The following is a 5,600-nucleotide window of genomic DNA, read 5'->3' on the forward strand; positions in this document are numbered from 1 at the left end:
CAGCCCGGGCTAGTAGTTGTACTTTCAAGTTTGGTCGAAACTGGAGCTTAAGCTGCAAAGGCAAAATCTTCATTCAGCCCAACTTCAAACCCAAGGATTTTTTTCTGCAGTAAAAAGGACTCGGAGACGGAAAGCATTTTCTCTGTGTGAGAGGGAGGCAGGAGGGAAGAGGGCTGCCTTTTGCTGAGACCCTCTCGGATTTAGCATTGCAGAGGCTGGTTCTGAAGGCAAGTCAATGAAATAGAAACGGGAATTTCCTCCGCTCTCCTTCCTGCTTCTGTCTTTGCCTGTCTCACCTTTTGAGAACCTGATTTGTATTTGTATACATGCGTGTGATCCCGATTTCATTGTTTGCCTTTTCACACAAGCACTTTCACCTACATCCCCCTTCCCTCCCCTCCCTTCCTCTCATTTGGCAGCCAGTTGGGCTTCTTCCTGCCTTGAATACCGCATTCCCTGGTTATTCAAGCTCAGTCATTAGCACCCTGTCCCCCCACTGAAATTATGAATGAAAAGCCTTGTTGTTCTTTACAAATAACTCGGGCTTCCTCAGTCAGTCAAATTCAAATGGCAGTGACTGCCAGACAAAGCGCCTGTATGATGGACAGTCCTCTCAGCAAGCCATCAAGGCGCACAGGAAGTTTTTAAAGGCGCAATCTAGGTAGCGCAGCCTAGGCGCTGCCCCGCGGGCGCGGGACGGGGAGCGGCCATGGGGACGGGGACGTGGGGCAGCCCCTGGCGTCCAGCGCCGGGGGCGGCGGCGGCTCCGCGGCGGCAGCTCGGGGCTGGCCGGGCGGCACCTCCGGCACCCTGTCCCGGCGGGGCCGGGGCCGGGGCCGGGGCCGGGCGCGGCGGGCTCGGAGCGGCGGCACTGCCCCCCGCCGCCCGCACATTGTTCGCCGGCCCCTTTCACAACGGGGGAAAAGGTAATTGACAGCCCCATTGTCCGCCCCGGCCCCCCGCGGCTTTAAAACACTCCGGGGCCCCAGTCACACGTTGTCAATGGGAGCTGTCGGAGGTGACGAGTGAAGAAGGGCTGTTCAGGAAACAGTTTGAGCCCTTCAAGTGGACAGGCCTCAGTGACTTCTCCGGCACTCCGGCTGCCACAGGCAGCCCCTTCAAAAATAACCTTAAAGCAATAAATCATACATGTTTCCTGCACTATACAAGGAACAGCTGGGTATTTTTCTGCACTTCCCCTCCCTTCCCCCCTCTTTTTTTTTTTTAAGCCTAAAAATTATTTAAGCACAGGAAATCAAGCATGTCAAAGTTTGGCAAAGCAGTTTGGGTGATTTAGCAATTACAACACTTCTTTCTATATTAGCCAATCCTTGGGCTTTGACTTTTTATCTCCTCATTTCCACTGGTTTCTGCATCTGCTCCAATGTCTGGGGTAACTCATCCCTTGTCTACCATACAGCATGGGAAGTGATCTGCGTGGTTTGCAAGGAAAAGCTATTCACTCTGATTCTTCTCTTTCACAGGAACTCTGTATCCTGGAGTTCAAGAAGATGTCATGGACTTAGCCCATCGATTTATTTAGGGAACGAGAAACCTGAACCAGAGAATTAATGATGTGTCTCATTGTAGGCAAGTCTGTACCTCCGTACTTAGTGCCCTTAAGTATCTGATGCAGGCAGTATTGATGCATTACCACGTGTAATGCTTCGTATATTTTGTGTGCGCACAATAATGTGTTGGATGCATTAAATTTTAAACACAAGTACAGGTTTTTCTCCTAAGGCCTCTGCAACCTAAGGTTCTGTTACTGCAGCTGGATCCACATGGGCCAACATTTGTGTTTGCACCAACCTCCTTTAGGAGCCCACCTGCCTGGATCTGATTTCAGCCTTGGAGCTGTCATTTCCTGCCATCACATGAGGTAGTTGGTGCATGCTAACTAACTACAATCCAGTAGTTGTTAGTGTTGCCATTTAGCAATGCCCAATTCTGCCAATATATTCATTGCTTGGAACTGATGATACGCTTAGGAAATAAAAAGCAGGGGTCAAATGTTCTTTGCAATGTTCTGCAATGTCCGTGCATTGTGACTAAAACATTGTATATTAGCCAGAAATGTAACTCTTAAAAAAAACTGACAGAGAAGCCAGAGGATGAAGTAAGGAGAAAATCAAACTTTTGTGAAGGTTTGGGGTCTGTGAAAATCAAGGCAAAAAAGGAAGAACTAACTAATGTGCAGCAGCATTAAATTCTCCTTACTCACAAAACATAGGATATATATTCTTATTTCTTTATCATGACACCTATTAACAAGATATAAAGAATACCACTGTTGGCTTAAGGGTGGTCAGGGGGTGTTTAATTGAAAAAAATGGTCATGAGAAAGGAGGTGTGTGGCAGCAGATTTAAGTCTCTGATCTGCACAGTTTGCTCCATGACATTAACCCATCCATTTAACAGCATTGCACTGGTAAGTCAGGCCATGGGAAGGAGGATTTGCATATTTTTAAATTTTTTGAGCATTGTTACTGTCTGCCTTTCACTTGCAATATGATATGTTTGTATGTCTGTTAGTATAATTTCGTCTCCTTGTGGGTGTAGTTTCAGTTCATCTATCCACAGCCCATTTCTGCTGTAGTTTAAAGGCTAAGGTAACATAGACTTGCTAAGTGCCTGAGACTAGTTTACAGGCAATTTTAGCCAAACCTTACAGCATGCTGCAAGACATGGCCCTCCTAACTATCTTTTGAAATCTTATGGGAGTAAAAGCTGTTCAAAACCTCAGACCAGATGCTTTGGTAGGATCCAGCCTTTAGCTTGCAAATTACTCCAGGCAAGGATCTCCTTCCTGTTTGGCAACTTCCTAGAACACTTTTGCAGCCGGATACATAAACTGCTTATTATGTTGAGGAGGAGATACTCATCTGGGGTGATTTACCATTGCTCACTTTCATCCTCTGAGAATCCAGCACCATATGGAAGTCAGAGGTTATCCATGCCCTGCAAAGGGAACCCATGATGGAAAGGTTTTGCTGTAAAAACATGTTTTCTTGCTTTCATTTACTGTGACCAAGACTTACCCATTCTCATGTGTCACGTTATACCAACTAACCTAAAGTCTGCTCACACAGTGAATATGGCAATATTTTGCTGTTAAAATGAAAGGCATTTTAAAACCTGCCAACCCAGGGGCTTTGAGGTGTGTCTCTTGTGCTGGGGAGCAGTATAAAAATGCCCAGTAAATAAGTTTGCTATTGCCTTTGCCCAGAAGTGCAAAATGATTACTTAGCCACCATTAGATCAGTGGAGAAAAAGAATCCCACAACCAAACAATAACTAGGACCAAAACCTCTGCTGTTCACTGACCTGCATGTAAAAGAGCACTTGAAAAGTCATCATACCATATGTATGCTTATTCCCTAGCAAAGCTGAATCCTTCACTTCTCAATTCTTCTCATCTCTTTGGCTAGGCAGAAGAAAAAATTCAGTGTTTTGGAACACTTTGGCAGAGAAACTTATGTCAGTACTTTCCTGACAGGCTTTTTCTATTTAGCTAAGCTCTTTTTTAACGGGGGATGGGAAGCAAGTATGACAAATATTTTTCTTCCGATGTACAAACAGGTCCGTGAGCTAAGGCTGTGAATCCTGCTGTATGAAAAAGTGACATCAAGATGGCAGGAAAGCTGACATCATGTGCTGAAAGAGGAGTGACAGCAAGGCTGACAGAGAAGCTTAACTGGGCAGTCAAGTGTGAAGAAAGTGCATCTGGACAGGTGTCTGTAAATGACAAGATGAGAGAAAAAAGTGCCAAGAACTAGTAACTGTCAGAAGAGACAATCCGTTTAATTTATTTATGTATTTATTTATATATTTTTTTTTTTTTTTTTGCTTGCCTTATTGCCCTGGAGAACCATGCATTTCTCTGGATTGCAGTGAAGAAATCGTTCTTGCTTTTACTTTGCCTTTGCCTCAGTCTTGCAGTCACACTCCCTTAACAATTGTTGTGAAATCTAGACTCTAATAAAGTCAAAGGGAGTTTTGCCATCAAGTTTAGTGTGGCCAGGATTTTACTCAGTTCATATGTCTGGCAGTGTCAGCAATGTTGGAGTTGCATAGACCAAGGTTAAATTTGACAACAGGAAGGGAACTTTTCCCACATTTCCCCCCCATTCCTCTTCCTTCAAGAAAGATGTAAGCCACTGTTGAAAGACAGTTAATGGTCCTTAGTCAGATCAGTGTAAACAGTATGAACTTGGAGGAAAAACACCCATTCTGCAAGGTATAGGCTAGATTCAGCCTGCAAACTCAATTTGTCCAGCTTGTAGCCTACTCCCTGGAGTAGCTGCAGGAGCAGCTTCGGAATGAATTACATAGCAAATTCACAGTTTCTGGGAAACATGGTGCTAGTTTGCATGGCAGCTCAATGGAGAACTCCATGAACATTCTAGCTTGGTCTATGTGAGTTATAAGTGCTGGGGTAGAAGGCACTCACTGGCTCTTAAAAGGAGGTATTTGCCCAGACAGCCAGAAAAAATTGGGAACTACTGATTTAGATCACAGTAAAATTTTCTTTTGAGATTCTTGTCTGTGTTTCCACCATTCAACCAGGAAGAAGTTGGGCTGCCAAATGAATTGAGGTTGAAACCTGTTTCTGAGCATATCTCTGGGTTCAGTGGGACATAAATGTAACAGATGAAGTTTTGACTCTTTTGAAGTCTATAGGAAAACTACCCTTGACTTTGATGAGGTCTGAATTTCATCTTTTTCCCATCACCTTCTTCTTCTCCCTTCATTTAATTCACCTCATAAAACAAAAACTGAGACCCATGTGTGTTTTTGTATAGCTGTCTAGATTCCTTTGAGCCATGCACTAGTGTACAGGCTCCATTTGAATGTACAAAAGCCAGCTATACATATGCAATTGTAACTGTGCATGAGAAGATCCTCTACAACCTTAGGCTTCAACTTATGAAAATCTGATTCTGGAAGCTTTATGGTTCCAGGCTCTTATAGGGAGAGTCAGGGAGCCAAAGGATGTGTCTGTCTGCTACATTTTCCAATGAGCTTTTTACTTGGGAATAAAACCTGCAAGATGCTGAGTGCTGCTGTTTGAAGGCATGGTAAAGTGGGATCCAATTTTGTGGGAATCCAATACTGAGAATCATGAGGATAAGAAAAGGCCTCAATTGACTCTCTCTTTAAGTTTTCTGGGGTCCTTTGAATAGATCTTCTAATGCATAGAAGGGCTTAAAACACATTTTTCCTCTGTCTGGAGTCAGGGGGTGAATAGGCCTTGCTGCTGTCAGCCGCACAAGTAGCGCAGACACCCTCAGAAGTTCTGCAGTTACTTGGCTTCAGACACGTGGAAGTTTTACCTGAGTAACGACAGGGAGATAAGGCTCATTAGCTAATTATTTCTCACAACGCCCAGGTCACACCCCTTCTATAGCCGGTTGGGCACAGGTGTGTTGGACATGCAGATGTGCACAAACATGCCCTTTGTAGAGTAGCATCTCCCCTCTGTGCCGTGGCTGCTGTGCCTGAGCACGTGTTGTGCCGCTATACTAAGTGGGGATGATTTGAAGATACATTTTTGTTACACGATGTAGCCACCATGCCCTGGGATATTTTACGTCTCA

At 44.6% G+C, this 5,600-nt stretch overlaps 1 long non-coding RNA gene across 2 annotated transcripts; it reads left to right on the forward strand.

Moving 5' to 3' along the window:
* LOC137469561 (uncharacterized) lies at positions 1-5,060 on the forward strand. Of its 2 annotated transcripts, none has more exons than XR_010996585.1 (4): positions 1-661; positions 1,485-1,590; positions 1,730-1,882; positions 3,583-5,060. It is a non-coding gene; the product is annotated as an uncharacterized lncRNA (long non-coding RNA). The 2 variants fall into 2 exon arrangements; XR_010996584.1 differs by lacking the exon at positions 1-661 and adding an exon at positions 846-926.
* Positions 5,061-5,600: the final 540 nt, after the last annotated feature.

Source organism: Anomalospiza imberbis, chromosome 2 (assembly GCF_031753505.1).
Source record: "Anomalospiza imberbis isolate Cuckoo-Finch-1a 21T00152 chromosome 2, ASM3175350v1, whole genome shotgun sequence".
Lineage (NCBI taxonomy): Eukaryota > Metazoa > Chordata > Aves > Passeriformes > Viduidae > Anomalospiza > Anomalospiza imberbis.